Below are 26,607 nucleotides of genomic sequence, written 5' to 3'. Positions count from 1 at the left end.
CGGCAGTACAGTTGGAAAAAAATCACAAGATGAATAATGAATTTAACTCATTTTGAAATTACAGTTTAAAAATAAAATTTAAAAGACAAAAGTTGTAAATGTAAACTTATGTATCTTAACCTTTCTAGTTGATCCAAAGAAATTTTCCTGAGAGCCAAAGAGATAAAGAAATGGGAAAGGATATATTCATTCAATATATTCTCAGGTAGGAACAAAGCCAGTGGCTGTGTCAGAACCCTTTCTAGCATTATCAAATTACTTATTGGCCATCTACCTAGAAGAAACAAACATCACTGGACAGAAAATAATGTACATACATTTATGTAATTTTATGTAAAATTCATGGATTGTTTTATGTTCTAAAACCAAAATTCTGTTTTTTTTTAAAAAAAAAAAGGTTGAAAAAAGCTTTTTGAATAAAATCATACAAAGCTTAAAGCTGCTATATTTAATAGCTCTAAAAAGAAACTTTAATGTAGTCTCTGCCTTCAACTTTTCTAAAATACACATTTGACTATGGGAGATGAAGAAACCTTCTGTCAGTAAAACCCTCACCACCCTTTAAATAAAATTCTTAAAAAAATCACAGTCCTATAATAATTATCTCAAAAAAGTTTTCCAAATAATTCCCATGAAACAGTGAACATCCAGCTGAGAGCACCATCATTCTCATAGGGATTCAATTACTTTTCAAAGTCTGAAATGTGAGGAGGAGGCTTTCCTGCAGAAGCATGCTGGTCCCCATCCTCCCATCTATGGCTTTACCTCCCCATAAGTCTAAGGACAGCATTAGATTCTTTCTACCATTCTACAGCATTCTATAGTGAGGTACACAAGTTGAAACCCAGCAATACAACTGTGAGGTTATTATTAAACCTTTGAGCTTCGGATTATACATCTACACAATGGGGGTGGCACAACCCACCTACCTCTCAGGTTATAAGTAATTAAAATACATACAGAGTTCTGAGTACCTTACCATCTTTATTTGTAAGATATAAACACACATCTCTTTTTCTCAGAGGTTGAAATCCAAAGCAGTGATAACAACTGGAGCCTATCTGTTTATAAATATTTATATATAAATATTTATTATTTAACAGAAAATAAATATTCCCTGAGCTGAGTTTGTAGAATCAAAGCAGCTGAGGCAGGTGCCTTCAGTCTTGTGGCCTCTAGAATAGACTGTGACTTGGGAAACAGAGAAGGGAAATACGAGGATCTACCATCACAAAGGCTATAGACACAGGGTGAGATATTCAATAGCTAAATTAGAATCCTGACAGATTTAGTAACAGATTTGGTGGCAATTATAATATTGAGGCTTTCATTCATTGTGAAAAATGATCGGATGTGCTCAGTTATTTTAGTTACATACATTTTACTTATATTATCCTTAGGAAAAGATCTATAGTTTTCTGGAAAGAAATCTCTCACCATAGAAATATTTGCTCAGAAAATCCATTGCTAATCCTATGGTTGCGTAATAGTGTGAATGAACTTAATGCCACACTGTTATGTTACACCTAAAAATGTTTAAGATGGTAAGTTGTATATGTATATAAATATCTCATATTTGTAGAGTATATATAGCCACAATTTAAAAAAAAATCCTTACATAATCCCTGCCCTTCCTTTAGTAATTTTATTGAACACTGAGGCTACAACTAATCCACAGGATTCCTCCATTACTGGGTCATGTTTAAATGGAAGAGACAGCAATAGGAGACAGACAACAAAGAAAAGAGTGTTCAAGATATAAGATGTATCCCTCTGAGCGGCCCATGAAGCAAAACTTGAGAACACGGCAACTTCATACCACCTCAAATCCCATGCATCAAATCAATGGGCCGAATATTTCCTTGAGAGCCTCTGGATCCAATACCGTGAGCATAACTGGTCCTCATAGCCAGATGGAAGGCCACCACACATGCAAAAAGGGAGAGAAAGTACCTCATCTTATAAAGCTGAAGCCCTCATAAAACTTTACATAAAGTAGCATCAACCTTCTCAAAACACAAAGTCCAAGGCCCAGAGAAGCCCTGTCCTCCCCTCTTAACATTTATCATTGTTGCTGACTTTCTCCTCAGGACCACTCCTTCTATGGTCCTTGAATCTCTAAGACCCTGAAAAATTTGAAGTTCATGTTCTTCCAGGGAGAGGAGAAGGGTATTATCACCATCTGACTTACTCAGAGAAGTGGTTTCTAAACTACCAGAAGTCCAAGAACTCTGAATCCTCTCAGAAAAAAATGTGCACCCATCCACTGTGTGCAGAACATCCTGGTGTAGTCGTGGCCACCCCAACCTTGCACTCCTGCACTCAGGATCCAGGGTTTACAGGCATAGGTTTATCTTCCTGACAAGGATGTGTGAGAACACATACCGGGTGTTTTTGATTTTGTTTTGAATGTAGTCCTGATGGGTAGCTTAAGGTTTTTCTCGGAAAGTACTTTCTACTGGGATTTAGATGGGCCCACAGGCTCCCGGTGTGGGAAAGGATAGGTATTTGGATATAATCTAGAGATATCTACAAAATTTTTATATTTTTCTGGAAAAATGACATATTCAAGTTTACATGATAGTTGTCATTAGGGATCGCAAGTCTTACATTTCCCTCTTGCATTTTATATAAAAAGATCAAAACAAGGAAGAACTAAATAGTTGAAAAGAAAACATTGACATGAAAGCTGAAATCAGTTACTAATTTCTCCTTAAAAATAAAGGCTGAAGGAGGGCTAAATATGTAAGGACTGTTTCAGTCTGAGGAAAATATTTCTATGCTACAAATTCTAAAAAGCGCAACTTCCATCCCCAAACCACACATTATTGACTGACTTCTTTTGTCATTTGAACATACTGGGCATCTCTCCCCATCCAAGGGACTGGGCAAAGGCAACTAATGACTTATAAAAAAAATATTGGCTCTTTTCTCCTCAGGGGAAGAAAAGAAGTACATGTTGGGTCTCATGACTCTGGTCTTGGCAGGGTGGGACAGTGTGTAAGCAGACAGTACTAGTTCACAACTATCTATGGTTGGAAGAGAAGCTTAAGTGGTCACAAGAAGACAGACAAGTAAGCATCCTCTCATGCGTGTTTCATTCTTCCATTCATACAGCTAATACATGAATGGGTAGGACAAGTTTCCTATCAAAACTGCATGGGATAGCCAGGCACGGTAGCACATGCTTATAATACCATCTACTTGGGAGGCTGAGGCAGGAGGATCACAAGTTTGAGGCCAGCCTGGGCACCTTAGCTAAAAAGGGATGGGGGATGGGTGGGTAGGTATTCAGTAGAAAACTTGCTGAGCACATGCAAAGCCCTGGATTTCATCCTCAGTACTGAGTGGGGAGGCGAGGAAACTACAGGGAACTAATGCTTAATAGGAAAATGTCAATATCATGTTTCCCTGAATTCCATTTTCCTTTTACCAAAGAAGATTAATGATTTTCATATAGCCCCCAACATGAATAGAGCATTTAACTCAAATTGTATAAATATTTCTCCTTACAGAAACAATACTATCTGTTACTCTGGCCCCTAGGAGGAGCCCATTTGACCCTCACCTAAAAAACTGATCTAAGCCAAGTACTGTCTTCAGTGCCACCATCTAACCAGAGCTTCAACCAAAACTGCAAGGAATATCTCCCTACAGCTACAGAAGTCAGCGCTTTTCCCTGTTCAACAGTGATAACTGTCAGGCCTAGGGGTAAGAAGGGGAAGCCCCGTTCCTGGAAGGAAGGATCTATGAAGCCATGTGGGCTAAGCTTCAGAGCTAAGTAGTCCCGGGAGCCCACCTCAGGGCCAGGCCTCTAGGTCTTTCCACCAACCCCCAAGCATCACTTATCATCTCTGAAATACTAGTTATCATTGGCTGAGAGCCTACAATTTCTATAAATAACCCCTAATCTTCACACAAATTGAGTAATTCTCTTAACTTCATTAAGAAACTGGATTTCAGAAGTTTTAAAATTCATTGGATATCACGGAATTAAGAGATGATTCAAAATTCAAATTTGGGTCTAGCTGTTACCTACTAGTTCCAAAGCTGGAGTGTTTCCTGTCATATCAATAAATACTGGAAAGTATTACAAAATCACAACATGTGGCCCAAATTCTGGCTCATTAAATGTTTCCCAATATTTCCTTCTCTTGGGGATTGATGTGATTCACTCTCTATTGGGACTGGTGGTTTCTTCCAAACAGAAGTTTCTCTTCTTCCTGTCCTCATACTTCCCAACCCTTGTGCCCTGTACTAAGTATCTGGCAGGGAAAAACACTGCCAGCTAATACAGTAAAACAGGTTGTAATGATTTTTTTTCTCCTGTACCTTTCTGCACACCTCTCACCTTTTTTCTTTTTTTCCCTCATTGAGATCCTATAGGAGGAGGGATTTTATCCTTTTCCATGGTCACTTTTTTTTTTTTGGCAGTACTGGGGACTGAATCCAGGGGTGCTCTACCACTGGGATACATCTCCAGCCCTTTTTTACTTTAAGACAGAATATTGTTAAGTTGCCCAGGCTGGCTTAGCCTTCTAAGTAGCTGGAATGATAGGCATAATGCCAGCATACCACATTCTCTGGAGAGTATGATAAAAGTTACACCCCTCCCCATAAAATGTATACAGAGACATATACATAAATTTCCCATACTTACTATAGAATTTCATGGATGCATGAATCTTTTGAACTCCAATAGTTTTAGGTAATTCCTCTTAAGATACTTTGTCATAAGAAAAGAAACCTATATTTACTTTATTATTATTATTATCATCATCATCATCATCATTATTATTTTACAGTGCTTGGATTGAACCCGGGGACTTATGATTGGTACAGGCAAGCTTTCTACCACTGAGCCACACCACCAGCCCAAATCCACCTGCTTCTTAGAGGAATACCTAAGAACTATGGTGTATATCATCAGGATGGTGATCAGATGGAGGTAGCAAAAACAAGGCCCATCCATACATAGGGTAGCAGATGCAACAATATCGGGAATTCTGGGACCTATCTGATGCAGGGATAGTGAAGAAGATGGGATGGAGAAATGGTTACAGAATTTATGTGCTTTGCTTTCCCACTGATGTCAGCCAAGACGGTACAGTTATTGGTTATAGAACGAGATGAAGCCAAAAGACTGTGTCTCTCTCAGGGTGCTCATGTGCACCTATAACTATATGAGCATGCTTGTCTGAGCAGAGGAAATAGATTGAGAATGTCTGGTGATAAGAGAGAGAAGAGCGAACACCAAGGCTCAGTTAAAAGGAAACAGATCAGTGAGGGAGAAGATGCAAGATTGTGTGAGCAAAGAGACCTCACAAACCTTGGCTTGGGTGGTTGTACCTATAGAGCAATATATATATAAAGGGCAGAAAATATAGATACATGTGTAAGTATACACAAACACATATATATGCCTACATATATGTGTGTATATACATATAAATGGCTTGTGAAATACAGGGCTGTTTATGTACACATGACATGTGTACTCTGCATCTAAATATACGAATGTCCTAGAGTTGGACTTCTTTTTGGATCCCAGACCCCCATTTATTGCATTTATTAATGAAAATACACCCAAATAAAAAGATTTAAGAGATGTTAGGAATCATGTAGAAATCAAAGGTAACACACTAATCAGTCAAGAAAGATTTATTTTTCAACTCCTAAGAAATGCAAATGTGAAACTCTTTTGTCATTTACTTGACTAGCCCAACTGAAGAGGCTAAGTTGGCTGAAAGGGTATAGGATGGAATTGCTGAATTACTTCCTCCCAGGAGCAAAGTGCAAAAGACAAACCTACCATTTAGTGCATGTTTTAAAGTACAATGTACAAATAAGCACATTCAAGTACATCCTGAGAAAAAAGATATTATACCTACAAGCCAAAAATACCTTCCCAATGGTGTCCCACACAAATCATAACTGTAGCAATACACCAGCTAACATCAGCGACAGTGACAGATAGTTTCAGTCATAGCTCTCTTGTGCTATCTGACTTTGCCACTCCTCACACCAGCAGGTAGGAGCTCTTTCTCTCCTCCTTAAATCTGAGCTTTGAGCATGTGGAAGGAAACTTGTGCAGCTTCCAAAGCTGGACATGAAGAGGCCTCAAAGTTTCTGTGTTTCCTTTCCTGGAAGGCTTCCAAGATCAACGAGTACATCTCACCTGAACATAGCTACTGACAGCCACCAAGAACCAACAGGCAAGTGAGTGAGGCCATTGTAGATCCCTGCCTCTAGACCTCTAGCTGAATGAAGCCCTACGAGCATCCAGGCAAAACCAGCTAAAGAGTCACCATGCCAATCCACAGAATCATTCAAACAATAAACTGCACTGCTTTAAGCCCTTGGTTTTTGAGTGGTTTATTATGCAGCAATAGTTAACGGATGCAGTCATATTTAGCAGGATTTGAATGCCACTATTAGGCTGAGAACATGCGCTGCCTTTAGGCCTTGTCTAATTTTTTCAGTAGCTTTGTCCCTTCCCTTGGACATGAAATGCTGGCTTGATGAATGAGCCAGTCTACTAGTAAGGGACAGACTTTCAAGTATGGTAAATAACCTTCTGGGCTGGCTCAGATGTCATACCTACTGGAGGCTCAGATAAATGACATATGAGGGTCTTCCTGAATTTGCAATTCTAAAAGTAGACTCATTAAAAAATGATGTAACAAATTAAGAAAAAAAAAAAAAAAAACCCTTAAAAACATACTGCTCATTACTCAGAAACCTTACAATGCAAATAAAGCCCAAACATATCTCCTTAAAATAGCTTATACATCTCGGCATTAAAAAAAGCTGGCAAACTAACAGAAAAGGATCACTTATCTGGTATGAGGAATTGTGCTAAGGGCCTGTTGTGCCAACAGTCACGCAAACCCTCCCTTGCCACATGGGACTCTCTCATCCAGCCCATGAGAGGGTTCCGATTGGCCTAAATCAATTTACTCCAATTCTCCTTGCAGGAGGCGTTGCTACACAGAGGACACTAAAAATTCATTAGAACATGCCATGGAAAATTCATAGATTGAAGTCCTATCTCCCAGCACCTCAGAATGTGACTATTTGAAGGTGGGGCCTTTAAAGACTAATTAAGGTAAAATGAGGACACCTGGGTGCTAAATCAGCACAACTGGTGTCTTGGAAGGAGATTCACACACACACACACACACACACACACACACACACACACACACACGAGACCATATAAAGACAGAGAGGAAACAGCTATCCTCAAGTCAAGGAAAGAGACCCAGAAGAAACTAGCTCTGCCAACATGTCATGTTGAATTTCCAGCCTCCAGAACTGTGAAGAAAGAAATCTGTGTTGATTAAGCCACTTAGACTGTGGTGTGTTGTTACAGCAGCCCTGAAAACGAACATGGAATACATCTGGTGTGTTAACTAACCCCACAAAGCCAGCTGAAATAACAGGGAATTTATAAATATTCATAACTGACAGTCCCCCAAATAGAAAAGACCCAAATTAGATCATCAGGATGATGGCTCCATTTTCCTGAGATCATCTTAACCCTGTCCTCCTCTTTGGATCAGTAACCCTAAGGCTCCAGAATCCCTCACCTCTAAGGAGAAAGAAGATCTACCTTTCCCGGACATGCCGTTTACATGTGCCAAGGAATCCCATTCATGATTGCCTAATACGTGGTTTCACGTATTGTTTAACCATGTAATAGCTCTCAGGCAAGTACTATTATTATCGCTGCTTCGCAGGGTTTGAGGGAAGCAACGCTCAGAGGTTACGTAACTTGCCTCAAGTCACAGTTGATAATAGCAACAGCGCCATAAGGGAGCCCAGAGCTCCAATTCCATAGATGGTGTCCTTGCTAATTACACTCAACTATCTCCATGTACAAAGAATGACCTACAGCAAAGGTCCACAAGCCTTGGCTGCCAAGGGCCAGACAGTAATTATTTTAGGCTCTTGGATCACATGAGAACATGACATATTTTTTGCTAAGTTCTGATTTTACAACTGCTTTAAAATGTAAAAAGCCATGTATGTCTGAATGCTGCTGAACTGTATATTTAAGAGTGACTTAAATGAATTTTGTTATACATATTTTGCCACACCAACACACAAAGACTCATCAAAAGCTATTCTTAGCTCCCGGACAATACAAAAAACAGGCTAAGGTCAGATGTGGCTGCAGGTTGTAGCTTGTCCATATCTAATATATCATTGAAATTTCCTTCTTTGAACAGCCACAAATTTCCGAGATTTAGTAAACAGACTCTGCATCTGTTACAAGAAAGTTCTGAAGCAGAATCAAAGAGTGCCACTACATCTGACAGGAAGAAAAGCATGAGGACCGGGGTGTAGCTCAGTGGTAGAGCACTTGCCTAGTATGTGTGAGACCTTGGGTTCCATCCCCAGCACTACAAAAAAGAAAGAAAGAAAGAAAAAGTAGTAAGGCCCACTGTGGCCTTGTGCTCTTCTTATCTGGAGAAGAACTTGCTCCTCTGTTCTTGGGACCCTACCTCCAAGAACTGCTTCAACAGGAAAGGGGAAGATAACCTTGACACCATTCTGTCCTGCACAGAAGATATGCCTGCCTCCTTTCAGCGCTTTGTTTTTGTTTTATAGAAGGGATGGGAGTGGCAGAAAAGAGTTTCACTTACATTTAATGGACTTTTCAGGATCTACAGGTCTAGCAGGTGGCTAAAACGGGTTGGTGCCCAAAAGACAAGACATTAAAAACTTAAAGAATGCTCCAAAGACAAACTCTGCTCTTTCTATTTTGCCTAAAGCCAATCTGCCTGTCTGGAGGCATAGTGTATTATATAGTTGCAGGTTACTATAACAAAACACTTGAGGTTTGATACTTTATAAAAAAGTTATTTGGTCCATTTTTCTAGTGGCTGGAGGGTCTAAGCCATTCTGGTATTGGCATACTGGTGGGGATACCCTGGCTGTGGTTCAACAAGGCAGAAAAGCAGAGAGAGATCCAGGTGTGTACAGAAGGGGCACATATATAAGCAAGGAAGCAAGAGATCTGGAAAGGTCCACACTCACCCTTTTTATAACAACTTGCTTTCATGGAAACTACTTGAGACCAACATTAGTCCCATCTGAGGTGCTGCCCTGTGACTTTACCACCTTGCACTGGGCCCCACCCCTTAAAGGTTTCACCACCTCAACATTGCCACCCTGAGGACCAAACTTCCGGCACATGAATCTTTGAGGAACAAACCACATCCAATCCATAGCAGACGGGTTCTGTATAAAGAATACATACTTTCCAAAGTGACCAGGATATTGTTAGCCTAGAGCTTAACCAAAGTAAGTGCAAGACACATAGGTCAAAGACTCGGAGATTCAAAGGGAAGTAAACAAGCAAACAGAACTCTATTCAACAGGACCAAAGTTGTTAAATAACAAAAGAAACATTTAAAAATGTGGACAGACCTAGATTCTAGGTCAAATTCTAGCACTTCTTGGCTGTGTGGTTCTGGGCAAGTTACTTAACCCGAATCTCAACTGAGTCATATTTGAAGAAGAGCTTATTTGTTTCTTCTATCCATTGCTCCGGGCAGAACATCATGGTGGAAGGGCATGGCAGAAGAAAGCAGCTCAGGATATCACAGGAAGCAAAGAAAGAGCAACTACTCTACTCACAGGGACAAAACATATATACCCCAGTGACCCACCTACCTGCCTTCAGTTACCAGCCGGTTAATCCCTACAGGGGATTAATGCACTGATTAGATTAAGGCTTTCATAACTCTCTATCATTTCACCTTCAAGCTCCCTTGCATTGTCTAACACATGAGCTTTTGGGGGGCCCTAATATCTAAACCATAACACTATGTGCCAGGTTCTCGCAGAGCACTCCGAGGCTTGGATAACTGACCTTGTGAGTCCATTCCTCACTGCAACCGTGAGGGCTGTGAATTCTCATTTCCCTTCCAGTCTTACGTTCCACAACAGCCAGTAGGACAAGTATGTGGCATGAAGACAACGAGAAGTCTGGATGCTGCCCCCATTTCCACACTCTGCTAATTTGGACTGGGCACTTCATCCTGGAGCTTCAGAGTCTCATTGTGTAAAATGGGGCACGATATCTTCAAAAAGCATTGTGAGAATTAAATGAGAACATATGGAAAAGTACCCCTCAGGGCTGTCACATGGAGAATTCTCCATTCATAGTTATGTTTGTTGTGATTATGCAAGTGGAGCTCTCCTGCAAGGAATTCAGATTGTACCTATATGCCTTAACTTTCATTGCACTCATCCTTCCAGAATAAAGAAAGTTTCACGAACCAGCCCGGTATTCACTGAAGCAGTGTCTGCCTCAGATTCCATAGCAATAACCAGAAAACACTGAGCTACCTTCTTGTACATATTTCTTCAGCAGCCAGGTTAGATTTAGAGACTTCTGCTATGCAGCTGGGGTCCAGTTTTGACTTTAAGAGAAATTCAAACATGCCAGAGCTAGCCAAAGAATCTAGCAGCACCCACATTTTTTGGTGAGGCTGTACTGTAGCTTGAGCCCAGGTTGCTTTACCCTGAGCTATACTCCACTCACAGGGACATCCCCAGTCCTTCATATGTTTTGAGACAGGGACTCACTAAATTGCAGAGTCTGGCCTCACATTCGTAATCCTCTTGCCTCAGCCTCCCAAGTAACTGGAATTCTAGGCATGTGCCACAACACCTAGACAGAACTCAACTTTTAAACCTAATTCATCCATTTGCAACAGACCAGCTCACAGTTCTAATACCATGCTGCCTCAAATGAATAGTTTCCTAAAGAACTGTATGCACACAAAGATATTTGCACACATTAGAATTTTCTATAGTGATATGCGTACACATACACCCTAAAATTATTTCCTGGTCAAATAAGTATACTACATTCTACTTTTGGTGATTTATAAGAGCATATTAACTGCCCTTACAAATCCAATTATAAAGAAGTGTATTTCCCAGCTGCCCTTAAAAGTCCTATTATAAAGAAATTATATTATAATTGGGAGGTTAAGGCAAGAGGATCACAAGTTCGAGGCCAGCCTTGGAAATTTGGCAAAACCCTGTTTCAAGGGTTGGGGATAAAGCCCAGTGGTAGGGTGCCTCTGTTCCATCCCCAGTACCAAAAAAAAAAAAAAAAAGTATTTACCAAACTGATCTGAATTAGAAAAGCTGCTTTGTTGGCACACATTAGGAAAATGTCCTAAGGAAGGAGTTATCTGTGAAACCCCCATTTGTGAAACAACTTCACAGCTGAAGCGGGGAAACTCCAGTAGAAAGATGCCTTATGGGGTAGATGGGGGCATGTGTGCAGAGAACTTGTGAGCTTGTCAGAAACTCTGGAAAATGCCCAGAATTGAGTATTAATACTTTATAGGGGCTGATGGGTCCTGAATTAGTGAATTAGAGCAAGAACCAAGGTAATTTTAAATCATAAGCACAATAATTATTCTTAGTTTGTTGTGATTATGCTAAATGAGTTCCCCAAGGAATTCAGATTGTACCCTTGTAATTGGCACAGAAAGCCTAGAACACTGATTTTCCCCCCGCCCCCCAGCAAAGCAACTTTCTTTTTCCAGGAAATAAGCATGTCTGAGTTTAGAGCATCAGTGAGGTCTGCACACCAGCACTCTACAAGTCTAAGCTTTCTCTTGTAACTAAAATAGTCTCCACAATAATAAAAGAAAACCCAGTATCATATCCGCTAACTCCCTACCTTTTAATTATTGATGTTAATGCTTTGCATCAGAAGAGTTTATACTTTACAAATGCTAATCATGCCCAAGGATTACATGAATAATGGAAACCCACAAATAATTACCAAATCTGATTTTAAGCAATGATTTCCACACATGCTCTGACCCCAGAAATCTCCAAGCCCTGCCTCTTTCCTCCCCAAACTTCTATCCTTCCTCCTAAAAGAACCATAGTGTATTTCATTGCTGCATTCTTTGCTTTATCTTGGCTCACTTAGTAGTAGTTGGTGCTGAGGAGCAAAAGGTAGAAGGAAGAGGAAGAAAACAAAAGGCTCAGTTCCACCAAGAGACTCAAGGTCCTAATGGGAATCTGAAACCCTAAGGTTTCTGCCCAGGCCCAGATGAAAAGGGCCCCCCTGCAGGGTGGTGGATGGTGGTACCAGCTGTCTCCTCCCTGCAGTGACCAGGGGAATCTGACAAGAGAGCATCAGGGCTAAAAGCAGATCACTGATGCAGAGGCTGGTCTTGATCCTCTAAGGAAAAAACACCTAATCAGTGTGGTTATTTTCAATACTAAAAACAGCAACAACACCAACAACAATAAAAATATACTAGTCAATGTCTAATTTTGTTCATTAAAACCAATTCACAAAAATCAAAGTGGCTATTAAATCAAGCTTGAGTGAGGATATGAGGAAATGTGGACACTCACACTGCAGATGGGGAGTATGCTGATAAAACTGTTTCAGAAAGCAATGTGGCACATGAAAATGCACAGAGCACTCACTTCCAGGAGTGCTTACGTAGAGTCTTGCACATATACCCAAGGAAATGTCTATGAAAGGTTATGGCACTAGGATTTATAGCAGCAGCAAGGCAAAAACAGAACAAAATTGTAATCAACTTCCCTAGTCCTCAACTGGGGAACAGGAACAAGGTAGAGTACTCATATTATTATAGAATTCTAGGGGACAATTAAACTGTACGTATTTATTGCTTTGCATGGGTATTTCAAAACTTGAGAGTATGGGGAGGGGTATAAAATTGCAACCATACATTGAGATAATTGATATCAATTTAAACAAATAAAGACATTTATAAATATATGCATTTATTAAAAATACAGAAATGGACTGAAAAGGAAAATCTCTCCCTGGGATGGGGGCTGAGGAAAGGCAGAGGGAAATGGAAGACAACCCAGGGAAGGCTATATAGAGATTGACATTAGCCATCATATATATTCAACAAATATATCTTTTAATTAAAAATGTTTAAAATATATTTAAATGGTCTAGACCATGAATACATAGGTATTATGTTAGCATTCTGCTTTTTTAATGTTTTGTCTTAATGACTCTAAATATTTTAAAGTTACAAACCTCTTTTTTAAAGCCAAAAGGAATAATAAGATATAAGTTGAGCATCCCTAATTCAAAAGCCTGAAGTCCAAAATACTCTGAAATGCCTGGAACTCAAAAGTTTTGGACTTTGGAGGATTTCTGATTTTGGATGTTCAGATTAGGTATGCTCAACTAGTGAACCCCATCTAGGCAAATATTCCAACATCCCCAAATTCCAAAATCCGAAACACTCCTGGTTTCAAGGATTTTAAGTAAGAAATACTCAACCACAGCGGACTGAGAAAGTTTCATAATTTTACAAAAATGTATGAGGTGAAAATGAATTGCGTCATCAAGCCACAAAGTACCTTCCTGAGTCATAAGAACTCACTCATGCATTTTAATTTTAAATACTCTTTAGTTTTCTCATTTTTCTGTGTCTGACATAAAAGTGCTGTTTGGCTATAGTGCCATTATAAAAGTAACTGTCAAGGATGATGCGTTCCAATGAACATATTTGCTATAGTTATACTAGGCATCTAAGATTGTTTTCAAGTCATAAAAAAGAAATATAATCCTTAACTTTTAAAATATAGAATGTAATAATTCACTTATAGGATCTATAACTGGCAGGGAGGAAAAATAAACAATTTAAACTGTGGTCCATATAACCACAATACCTTTTCCATTTCAGGAAAAATTATCATGAGAATGCTGCCTATGAATTGTATGTTAGTATTATTTTCACCCTTCAGGAAACTTTAACTGGTGAAAAGCATTTAACAGTATATTTAAGCCTTGAGAAATTTCTGTTTTTCATGAAATCAGTACAAGGAAACAAAATAATTTTCTTGTCCTATTATTAATATTATATTAAAGAAAATTCTAGATGGACACCATGGAACACACCTGTAATACCAGTGACTTGGGAGACTTAGGCAAGGAGGATTGCAGTTTGAGGCCAGCCTCAGCAATTTAGCAAGGTCCTAAATAATTTGGTGAGACCTAGTCTCAAAAAAAAAGGGCTGGGGATGTGGCTCAGGATGTGGGATCAATTCTGGTACAAAAAAAAAAAAAAAAAAAAAAAAAAGAAAGAAAGAAAAATTCTTAAAGCAAATCACCAATTTTGTTTTCCCACAAAACTTTTTTTTTTTTAAACAGAGCCTTCATTTGACACTTCTTGCCACTAAAGCACACATATGCATGTATTTTATATGTTCATAATTAAATATCAAATTGAGAGAATTAACTATATAAAAGATTGTTGTGGTAATCAAAGAACAACTTACAACAAGTTTATCTCTAAGAATATGCATAATCATTATTGTGCATGATATTAGGTATGCATGGTAGGAGTTCTCTAAGTGACTGGAATTAATAATACTTCGTACAAACCACATTTGAGCTACACTAGTAGGAGGTGAAAAGAAATATAAGGAGAAAAGGGCATGGATATTATTTTCTACAACTGTGGGGAATGCAGAATATTTTAATGTTTATAAACTTTGGAACATTTCTAGAATCAACAAGAGGTTCTTTAGCAACAAGGGTTTGTCCTTCCTAGCCCCAGTACAGAGAGTGGACCCAGGAAGATTCTGGAACTGATTCAGCCTAATCTAGGCAAGTCAACTTGCTCTCATTTATTGAATAAGTTTCCTTCACGGAGATACAAGAAGGATCTCAGAAGAGAAGGGGTGTCTCTGAAGGCTAAGAGCAAAGTAGCCTCCTCTCCCCAGAACACATACACACAAAAGGCAAGGGTAGGGGAGATAATGCTTGGAGTTAGAATACAATCCATTGTCAATCTAAATTTAAGGCCTTGAAGGATATTTCATTACCAGTCTGAGCATCAGAATCTGTCCTGGACCTCTGGAGGCCAAATAGAAGTTCCAGAAGACAGGAGAAAAGTAGTAATTATGTCTAAGGTCATAATTACTATTTTAAGTTTTCTCATAACCCAGATACAAACTTAATTTTTTCCAACTCTCCCAAAATTTAGAAGTCTGCAGAAATGCTGGTCTCTTAAAAGTACTAAGATAAAGCCATCAAACTAAGAAAACTTTCCAAATAACATTAACCACCATTCACAGGCTAGCTTATTAGGGCACAGTGACAAGCACATTTAGCAAACAATTCTACCTAATCCCTAACAACCTATGACACAGGTGTCACTATGCTCCCTGGTTTATGGGTGAAGCAAGTGAGGCACAGAAATATTAAGCACTTGCCTGAAGCATGTAATTAGGAAGGAGGTGGCAAAACTGGCTGTGGAGTTCATGTTAAATCCCTACACTATACTGCCTATAGGAGCACATGACGCTGCTCAGATGCCAGCAGACTTGACTCATTTACTTTGACATATGCCAATTTTAAATTTCAGAGATATTCCTAGGACATTAAGATCTGATGAGCCCATTCCACCAGTCAGAAAGCTTGGTTTTCACTAGTAACCACGTTATCACAGCCTGTCACATCATTAGGAGTCCTGAAGCACCACTGTTCTAGGGAGCTGGCATCAGACCCAGGAAAAGGAAATTCATTTTCTCAATTTACCAACGTATCAACGATCAAGTTTCCTGGATTTTGACACCAATGCGTCTGCCACCCCAAGTGTCCTGAGCATTGCACTGCACACTCACTGTGACTCTTCATGAGGACGCCTGCTCACCCTAAGTGTCCTGATCATTGTACTGCACACTCACTGTGACTCTTCATGAGGACTCCTGTTCTTCTTCAGTTACCTTCTGAGTCTAAGGAACTTGGAGTCTCAGTTCCCCATGGAGAGGTACAGAAGATGCTCAGTGCTACAGACCCATCCAGCATGGACCATCCAGAAGTTTTTATTTAACTTTCACACTAAACATCACATTAAATTTTGAAGACAAAAACATGCCAAAGGAAAACAAATAGTTACATATTCAGCCAGGAAATTTTGTGATGCCTAGAATCATTAAACTTTAGCTAATGTGAGAGAGTCAAATTTAGCCTCCTGGGAATAAATTAGTCAAAATCATGACAAAGGAGGCCCACTGTCAGAAGAAAGAATTTCAAAAAACCCCAAACTCCTGAGTTGAAGCACTGCTTTCTAAACACACCACTTGCAATAGAACAGTCTTGTTCTTAAACCTTATTCCCTTGAAGTAAAAAGATATGGAACAGAATTACATTAACTTGCTGGTGAAGCCTCTGTAGTTGCAGTGATATACAGTTGACCAGGAAATCTTCAGATGGTGCCTAGAGCATTTGATCAGCTTCTCTTATCTATAATGCTTCACCAAAATAACAACAATAACAACAACAACATGTCACTAGCCACATTAACTGTAATTAATCCTTTAACACTCAGGATTTAAATCCAATGTCAGTGCCAAGAGTTCTTTCAAATATTACACCCTCCTTCAAAATTATATCAAACAGAAGTTCTCTATTTTTCTCTTTCATATAAATTAGAATAATACAGACTGTGTCTTCCTACTTGCTTTCTCCCTCTTCTCAAGAAAGCAAATAGTGGCAGAAAATGTAGGATGCCAAGAGTGAGGCAGAATGAGTAAGCCAGGGTACATGAACCACAATGGGATTTGACTAAAACAACTGGCCAGCAGCAGCAGCAGTGGCTCCCTGAGGGTGAGAGACAAAAAAGTGGCACAGACTCCAAGCAGTTGGTTTCTAGGACCCTCACAAAAGGAGTCAGAAGCCCTAAAGAAGAAATGGGAGCCAGGAGCAGTTGCACACACCTGTAATCCCAGCAGCCTGTGAGGCTGAGACAGGAGGATCGAAAGTTCAAAGCCAGCCTCAGCAACTGAGCAAGGTCCTAAGCAACTTAGTGAGACCTTGTCTCAAAATTTAAGATTTTTTAAAAAGGTGGGGGGTTGGGGTTATGGCTCAGTGGTTAAGTACTCCTGGGTTAAACCCCCAATACCAAAGGAAAAAAAAAAAGGAGGTGGAAGAGGAGAAGAAGAAAGGAGGAGAGGAAGAGGAAGAAGGAGGAGGCGAAGGAAGACAGGAGGAGGAAGAAAAGGGGGAAGAGGAAGGAGAGGGAGAAGGAGAAAGAGAAAGAGGAGGAGGAGAAGGAAAAAAGGAAGAAGAAGAAGAAGAAAGAGAAATGAGAGGCTGTTCAGGGATCCTCAAGGAAGGCCCAGCATCACAAGGGCAGTTCTGACACGGCTCCCCAAGAATTCTAGCATGCAGAAAGAGTGAGCTGAAGAGGACCCAGAACTCAGAGCACAGAGGGACTTGCAGAGGATGAAGGGTCTGGAAGGCCGGAGGCCTCAGTGCTGGCAGGCGCATCACCTCATGTACATGGACACCTCTAGCATGCTGCCTGGCATGGGGAGGCACCCAGTCAGTGCCTGCTGGAGCTGCAGTCTGCGGGTGCCTATGGGATTGCAGAGTAGAAGCAAGTCCCGACACAGACCCACACTACTCACAGACTAAAAGAAGTAAAAGTGAAGGCCACACAGCTTCAAAGGAGACACACAGGACACTGAAAGCTGAGGCAATGAAAATGATTTTGAAATCATTTTCCTACTTACATATTTTTGTGAGAAAATATGTAAGGTTGACTGATGACTGGAAGTGTTTGTATAAGTAGCCAGTTTGGAGTTCCATTCATAATTCACGCTAATGTCATAATATTATAAACTAATAGGTAAGGGAAAGCTATAGGATAATGAACAATACCATGTACAAATCAGGAACCAGATTTAATATCATAGTGCCACAGAAGAATCTGAGGCAATAAATTCATAAAAAGAATGCTCAGGGTGAAAAGCAGAGCGCTGAGGTTTTGAATCCTAACATTTCAGTTGCCACCGTGCATCTTTACACTGCTGACTAAAAGGTCTACCCACAAAGAACCTGTTTTTCTGGGTCTCAAAAAAAAAAAAAAAGCCGATATAGAGATGGGATTATAAAAGAGAATCATAAAAGGAAATTTCCAAGGGTAGCTTAATGAGATGCACTGGAATGGGTGGGGGACCAGAAGGAATGTGACTAGGTACACAACAGATTTTGCTAAATTAGCAGCAGCTCCAGGCCTCTTTCCAAGACATCTCCTAAACCACAGAGGGGCAGGTGGAGTGGGAGAGATACTCTTAGTCAAAGAGCTCTAGGGGAATTTAAATCACTGAGGATTTCTTACGTAATTTCTCCTAGCTTACAACTTAAGTTTTATAATCATTATAGTCAATTTCAATTGCGCAAAAGGAAAATAAATGCTAACAATACTTCAAAAATTATAATCATAAGTATATACCACTAACTCAAAATGAACATTCATAATGAGCTCCAACATTCAAGGAAAAATGAGGGTACACAATGATTCTGGAATGGTCTAGCACTGGAATTTGATCCAAATAAGTCACTGCAGACTCTCCAGGCCCCAGGCCATCATGTCCTAACTAAGACTGACTGAAGGTCTGTGGGCAAAGGTCTTTAATATAAGTCACCATCATGTCACTGGGCAAGGTGATGATTCATCTGTTATCTCCAGGCCTTTGCCAGATTAGAACTAAGTCCTGGACCCTAGAATGCTCAAAGGCCTTGTCAGGCAACTTCCCCTGGCTGAACCTCCTTGTCCTCTATGGGCAACAGTGCCTGAGTATGCCTCTAACCCATTATCCTGAGAAGAAACCAGACCTGTGCTTCTGCATCTGATTAGCACCAGCAGCCAGAAGGTCTGGAAACACCGCCTAGAAATATTTCCCTCAACTTATACACAACAGGTCAATGGAAGAAGAGAATCTTTCAACTGGATAACTGAAGAGCCAAGTTTCTATGACCATTAATTATAAATGTGAACACTTGTTGCGTGTACTCCTGTCAACTTTTTGTCTTTGCTGTAGTACCTGTTAATGTAGCCAGTATTTAGGGATGCTCAATTATGAAACAGCTTGGATTAGGCTCTGGGGGCACAGTGTGAATCTGACACACTCACTGCCCCCTGGAAGCTTGGTCTAGTTGAGAGAGACATTTACCACCACCCAGCGAACAAGCACCTAATCTACAATTTGGCTAGTGCAAGAACGGACAAGTCCACAATTCTACAAGAGCCAGGACCTGGGACCTGGCCTGGGGACACCCTTACAGAAATGATATTCAAACTGAAGGCCAAGTAGGAGTTGATCAGGCACAGCAGGTAGCAGGAAGAGCAGCAGCAGCAAAGGTCCACACCAAGCAGAGAGAAAGAGCTCAGAGACTAGGACAGTGCCAAGTACATCAGGATACCAATTGTCATGTGTGTTTGGTAACAGCAGCACAAGACATCTAATTTGGTGCTTTTGCTACCATGTGTGTTCATGACAAATGAAAAAACCAAGACTACCACAGAGAAATGAGAAGTACTTAAATAAAGGCCACCAGCCATAATGAGAACAAGCATCCATAATTGAAATCACTGGTAAAAACCTGCCCAAAAGCTTTAGGATGTTTCCATTGTCTATTTACACACACACCACACAGGAGTAGTGGAGGGCTGTAAATTTTAAGGGAAAAAAATTCCTTTTGAACTGGATTTCAAGATGGCCGAGGATCACTGCTATTATTCCCCAAGGCAGATCAGAAGTTTTCCATTAATCCCAAGGAAAAAAAAGGCACACTCCCTTAATATGTGAAATATCAAGTGAGGTGATCTGACATAATGGAAATTTATTTCCTTCATTAAACACAACAAAATTACAGGGTATTCAATGAGTAACTTGTCTAATATATAGTACCTTTGATCCACGTGAACAAACTCAGAACTAGGGTCCAGTCACACATGCCTAGCATAGGGGAGTGATTAAAGAAGATTCAGAAAAGAGGCTGCTCTCCTAAAAATTTTCATTTACAAGCAAATTAAGGTAGAACAAATTAGACTGGGAGCAGCTTTATAATAAGCTATTGAAAGAGCTATAACAGGTAAGTATGGTGGTCCTCCTGCCAGGCCTTGCCCCCAACAGAACATGCTGGAAGGTAACAAAATATGGGACATTTGGTTACAAATTGCCATTATTATAACTATCATTTAATGAACTCCAGTTAATTTCCAGAGTGTACACTAAATGCTTATATATTCTCTACAGTCCTTACCACCGCTTTTGAGCATGATTGTATTAGTTTCACTTCAGATGAGAAACAGGCTTGGAAAGGTTAAATAAGCCCACTTCCCACGCAGTGAGTACATCTCCTATCATGCCACACAGTCATTCACAAAAACCCAGTCTAAACAATAACCATGGCTAACTTGGGCTTATGGCGAGCCAATCACTACTAGTCAACTAGTCTCTTTTTCCCCACCATATAAACTGATATATTCCTTATAGTGGAGGGTCTTGAATTTTCATAGTTCTAAATAATGAATCAGAGGCAACTATTTGAAGGGGGAAACTTCTTTTGAAGATGCATTTTTACTTAGATTTTATGCTACACTGTTTGGGAAAGTCTTAAAGGAGCTGACAAAGATCTCAATCATCCATCCCAAGCCATCACTTGAAGATGCACTTGCTCCTGACCTTGAAAGTCATCCTGTTAGGTATGCAGATGTGGCACTAGCCTCCATACTCTTGTTCCCAATAATGGCTTTCAGATGGCAGGTTCTGCTGCTGAATCCTTATATTTTAATATCTTTCTATTACTGAATTAGGTCTACATCTTTAAGATGAACCTAGTCTTAAAAATCATATGTGTTCAAGATCAAGATTGTGAAAATAATCATTTTTGGTCTACACTTGTAAACTCCATTTCCATCCACACTCTACATTGGACCTGGATTATAAATCTGGAAAGAATCTGTTTTCTCACTAACAAACCATTGCTGGGCAGACAGCCTGAAAAACAGGACTTGTATTTTACAATCAACACAAATATGGAATGGTGCTCTGGTAAATACTTCAAACAAACTATCTGATGACCATCTGTGACATACTTTGGCTTCTGCATCTGGGTCTAGAGTATAAGAGGGTTATGATTGCCTTCTGAAGTTAGCAAATATATAATATAAACTTTTTTTAACACCTATAGGCCCAAGATAAACTGGGTTCTTCCAACATACCTAGATCTGAGAAGATGGACTCTTTCAATAAAAATCACCTTTGTTGTGGTTGAGGTATTAATTTTAGCAGGTTATGGAGCCTACAAGTTACCAGAAAAAAATTCTGCGAACAACAAGTTAAAGTTGCTCCTGGAGATATGCTGATAATAATGGAAATGGATACTCGATTTAAACTCAAACTGTAACTTTTCAATAAATAATATTTAAGTATTATAACTTAGAGAATCTAAAGGCAATATTTGTTTGGTTCCTATGATTAGAATAGTCAGCTCTTTTAGTTCCATCAAATATAGCTCTTGATACAAGGCAATTTTTAAAGGCAGTTTAGTTTTCTTTAGCAAGAAAATGTCATTTTGGTTATATAAAAGTTAAACCATGATCCTTTTGTATAGTATACATATGGTAATTTCTTTTCTCTTGTTGTTGCAGTGCTGGGCTTGAATTCAGGGCCTTCTGCATGCTAGGCAAGCACTCTTACCACTGAGCTACACTCCCCGCCCAGGTATGGTTAATTTCCATTTCTGTAGCACAGAATGCCTGGAGACAGTCATATTCATTCTCTCAACAAATATTTACAGAGACTCCGATGGCTATAAGTTATGCATCAGATGTTGGGATCATTGTCCCTGAGATCCCCTCTTCTTATTTTCATGTAGATATTTTAAAATATTATATTTAGGGTCCCTTTAGCAAATGAAAGTTGTGCCAACCAATTTGACAAAGATTTTCTCTTTCTAACAGGGATCTTTGATGTTATTTTTCTCCTAAAGTATACTTCTGCTTACTAGCTATTAAATTTTACGGCTAAATTCTTTTGTCTGCTCCTAAAACGGCCCTGACAAGGACACTGGGAATAAACAATGGAGAATGTCCCACAGAACAAAAGAGGAAAGAAACAGGGAGCGATGTGGAATATGAGTTTCAAGTGGCAGTCACTTCCTGTACAAGCTCCTCTTTGAGGACAAAGACATCTGACTTACAAGCAGACATCAGAGGTGTTGGATCATCCCCCACCCAACAGGAATACAAAGGTAAACAACAGACTGCATGTCACCATGAGACCTCAACTGGCAGAAATTCTACCTTTACAGTGGATAAGCCAAACGAAAAATAGTTGCTGCAGGCTCCATAAATACACATTTCAACAAAACGAGGTGGGAGGGAAGTACAGTTTCTTGGAACCACTGTGTCCCGATTTCAAGGATAAAGTGTATTTCATTACAATTTAATCTGTGAATAGCTAACAAAAGGGACAGAAAGCATTATTAACCTTGATATTGACAAAGTAACCAATTACTACTACCTTCTACATATACACTTTCATTTTTCCACAAAGAATAATGATGAATAATATGATAGAAAACAACAAAATGGAGCCCGAGCCCAGACACACTATTAGATAAAGGCAGTTGGGTGGAGAGTATTATGGGGCACACCCAAACACAGATCCGGCTCTTTTAAAGTAGCTACTTTGGAACAACAATGCTAATACTATCAAAATTTCCTAGAATTTCTATGTTAGACCTCTAGAGCCTGTGAGAGTTATTTTTAAATGTTAAGTTTACCCTCCTTCACTAATGTACGCTGCACTGTATAGGCTCTGAGGAGGAACAGCCCTGGCCCTTAAAGAGCTTATAGTCTGGAGATGGGCCAGCCATACACACAGACAATCCCATCACAGAGATGAGCAACAGGATGCAAATTAAGTAAAGGACTCAGGGTGCTGAGGGCACAGTGAGGGGCCATTCTTCTGTGCCAGGAAGGGAGGCTGGGAGTGAGGGCAGGAGTGTCCTAGAATTGAAGCTCAAGGAAGTCTGGAGAGAGGACATTTGATTCTAAACCATGAGTCGGAGTTACATGGGTAAAGAACAGAGGAGAAGGTGATGAAGGGAAGACCACAGGAGGACAGAGGTAGGCGGGAGCACAGTAGAGCAGGGAAACCCAAGCATTCTGGTGCTACTAGAGCACAGAGTTCAAAGAGTATCAGGAAAGAGGATGGAAGAGGTGAAGGGACGAGACCATGGGCACTCTATAGCCACATTAAGGAGCTCAGATTTACGCTTTAGGGCAGGGGTCACAGGAGCACATGACTATGGTAATATAGATAACTGAGGCAGGTCGGGTATCACATGTTCTACAAGAGGGTTGCTGGAAAAGGCATGACCCCTCTGGGGTGGCAGCTGCTGCTTAGCTTCTGTTGATTGCTGCCCTTTAAGACACATGGGCCAGGAGTAGGTATGGTTTCCAATTCTTTAAGGGAAGTTTAAAATCCAGATTGTTAAGAAAGCATCTCTCCATTTCTAAGTGTGGGCCCTTTTAAAAACAAAAAAACTGCAGAGGACAAATAAACCTACCTATAGACCAAATATGTCTCAAGGACTCTTCTCAACAGACCTGTACTCCAGGTGAAGCAATACCATGAGAAGTTTCTGAAAGCAGGCAATGTGAGCAGATCTGCACGTCAGAAAGGTCTCAAGGTCTCATCCAGGAGGATGACTGGAGAGACAAGTCTGAAAGCAGGAAGAAAATCTGTACCGTGAGGGATCAGTCTGCCATTTTGGGGGGTGAAGATAATTTCTATAAAATTTAGAGTCAAATCTCACAAGCAGATTTTGTATAGGAATTAGCTATCAACCAGATTTCATATAAAAAACAAAATAGGAATAATAATAAAAAAACAATGAAATGATTGCTTTACATCATTCACAAAATGGGCCATGGGGTCAAGCTGTAAAATGTATTGTTATAATTCTCACACTCTCTCCTGGACACGGAGCAGGTAGAAGCAATCATGCGTAGGAATGTCTAGTTTCAATGCACAATCATCACAACCTTTTCAATCCCAAATCTGGTTTACACCCTTTCATCGGGTAATCATCACATGGTATAATTCTATTCCTCAGGCCACTTAAAAGGTAAACACAGCAGCAATGTATTCACCAGCGGCAATGGATGTACATTTTGTCTCCTCACATACCACGAGCCTCATGTCTACAATTCTTGGCCCCTCACACACTGTCTGCATACCTCCAAAAGTCAACCTGCATGGTTTGGAGTGCTGCAGTATTAACGGTGAGCACATCTTACATGAGTGGCACTGAGGATGGCATGCCAGATGATGAAACCAGTAACAGGGTTGCAGAAGGTTTGAATACAGAAGAGTAAATTTTGTAAGTTCATACTTTGCAACACAGTAGTAAATTGTCTCAAGTGTAATATTTTGACTCTAGTGAACAAATCAACAATAACTATTTTAACTTTTTTTTTCTCAGACTGGAAAAATGTTAACTAAACTGTGATGAAGAAATGATGTGTGTTGATTTGGAGTATTCAATTTTAATGTACTCATGAGTATTCAATGCACCCTTATCTTGCACCAATGACAGTTTAGTAATAAATGATATTTAAGTAATACCATTACAATTTTTAAAAGAGCTTCATATATAATGGTTGCACCCCACTTTTTGTGAAAAAAAAATTGGCATAACATCTGCAATGATGATGCAGTAAAATACGATAGTTTCTCCACTCATCATCCTATGTTCCTGCTGTGGGTCCTGTGTGAGCTTCCCACCTCAGCCCAATGGGACAGGGGCCCAGATTACTTAATTCTTCTGTTCCAGTTTGAAAACTGGAGACTAATAGCTTTGTAGTTTGCACATATTTGATATTTCTGCCATTCCCATGCTCTTTTCCCTCTTCTTCTCATTTCAATCTACACCCTTGTATTTGTACATACTTTTTTTTCCTCCACTAGACAGTTAATTCTTCTGAAAAGCAAATCCATGTCAATAATCTTGCATATACTATACTGCCCTTCTTAAATGACCTATACTGAGGTTCAAGGTTGGGAAGTAGGAGGCAGGGCAAGATAAGCCCAATTAATATTTAAATGTTTCCTGTTAATAATAGTAAGGCATGTAAAACATTTACATTCCAATTGATCACATGGGCCAGTAACAACTCAAAGAGTTTCCTTTATCTCTTTACTTTTTGTGGTATCCAGGATTGAACTCAAGACCTTCCACATGTTAGGCAAGTGCTCTACCATCCTCAGCCCTTCTTTTAAGAACTATAGTTGCTATCAGCTAGCAAACTCCTGTCTCACTCCAGCAGGTAACTTGGAGGCCACCATTTGGAAGTACAGATGGTAACCACCACGTTTATTCCTACAAAGTTTATGATGATGTTTACTCAACAATATGTATATCTGGAAAGATGGCACTCATCACCAACCCCAGGTGATGCTCAACAGAAGCATTCAGCTTACTGAATCTGGATAGCAAGCTTCTTTATTACTGGCAATGGTAGAAAAATGACACTAAGCATTCAAACCAGATCCGACATCACGTTTACACATGATTGGCTGATTAGGTCACGGAGAGTAGAAAATAAAATTTTATTGTTTATCTTAATAAGTTACACATAAGATAATCTGTATGTCATTTTGCCATGATACTTTGGAAATTATAATTTAGAAAATAGGAGTGCTTAAAAAGCTGTGAAAGATAGTAGAGGCAACTAATGATTGGTAAGGAATAATGCAATAACACCTAAGTTGAAGAGGAAAAATGAAATTGTCTGTTATCCCAGGTTACCAGTGCTACCTTGCAGTGAAGAGGCTGTCAGCTTCACAATGCCCTTCTTAATAACCGCATTCATCTCAAAACCTGACCATGTCTGGCACTAGGAAGCAGTAAGAATGAACAAAGCAGAGAAGATGCAAATTCAGGAGGTCATAGCTGTATTCACTAAAACTGTGTTGTACAATAAGGTCACAAGTGACTATTTAAATTTAAATTAACTATTTAACTAAAACTAAAACATTCTTTTTCATTTATACTAGCCATATTTCAAGTGTTCCATAGCCAATGTGGCTAATGGCTATCATATTGGACAGTACAGAATAGAACATTCCCATCATTTTTCTATTAAACAGAGCTGGACTAGAAAGTGAACATTCCTATTGCCCAGATAGGCCTGATGAGAAATTCAGAATCAAAGCCAAAATGGTTTTATTCATCAGGCATAATGAGAGCTACTCAGAGCTGTTCATCTGCCCATTGTTGAGTAGGTCATAAATTAGAGACATTTGGGGATATACAGAAAGTCTGGACATCCTTATTAGCACAGGATCTCCCTCCCCATCTTTTTTGTTCTTGATTTTAGTTTTGTGTTTCTTATTTGTTGTGTGGACAGGACTACAAAGGGAAATATGGTTGGGGATCAGAAACTCCTTATTAAGAACAAAATGGATGGCTATCCTAAATTATTGCTCCAGCCCACCCAAGGAAAGAGCCACAAATCAAGAAATGCTTCCAAAAATAGCCTGTGGGAACAATTCAACAAATCACATTTATTTTTAAAGTTACCAACTCCTCAGAAGCTGAACGATTTTCTAGTAACAAAGTATTGAGTTTTCATCAAGGGCAACACATTGACTGGCTCAATAATCTAATTCAGAGGCAAATAAAAGTAGCACATAAGTCACTTTCCATTCATAGTCTCCTTAGTTGTCTGAGATCATCTGATCGTCAGATAG

General features: G+C 39.6%; 1 protein-coding gene across 1 annotated transcript in view; it reads right to left on the bottom strand.

The window, feature by feature from the left end:
- Window positions 1–26,607, bottom strand: part of Map7 (microtubule associated protein 7) — a 177,689-nt gene that overhangs the window by 120,132 nt on the left and 30,950 nt on the right. The window lies entirely within an intron of this gene.

This window comes from Marmota flaviventris, chromosome 6, assembly GCF_047511675.1.
Source record: "Marmota flaviventris isolate mMarFla1 chromosome 6, mMarFla1.hap1, whole genome shotgun sequence".
NCBI classification, from domain to species: Eukaryota; Metazoa; Chordata; class Mammalia; order Rodentia; family Sciuridae; genus Marmota; species Marmota flaviventris.
Note: the sequence above shows the minus strand (reverse complement) of the source record. Positions and strands in the feature narration are given on the sequence as shown.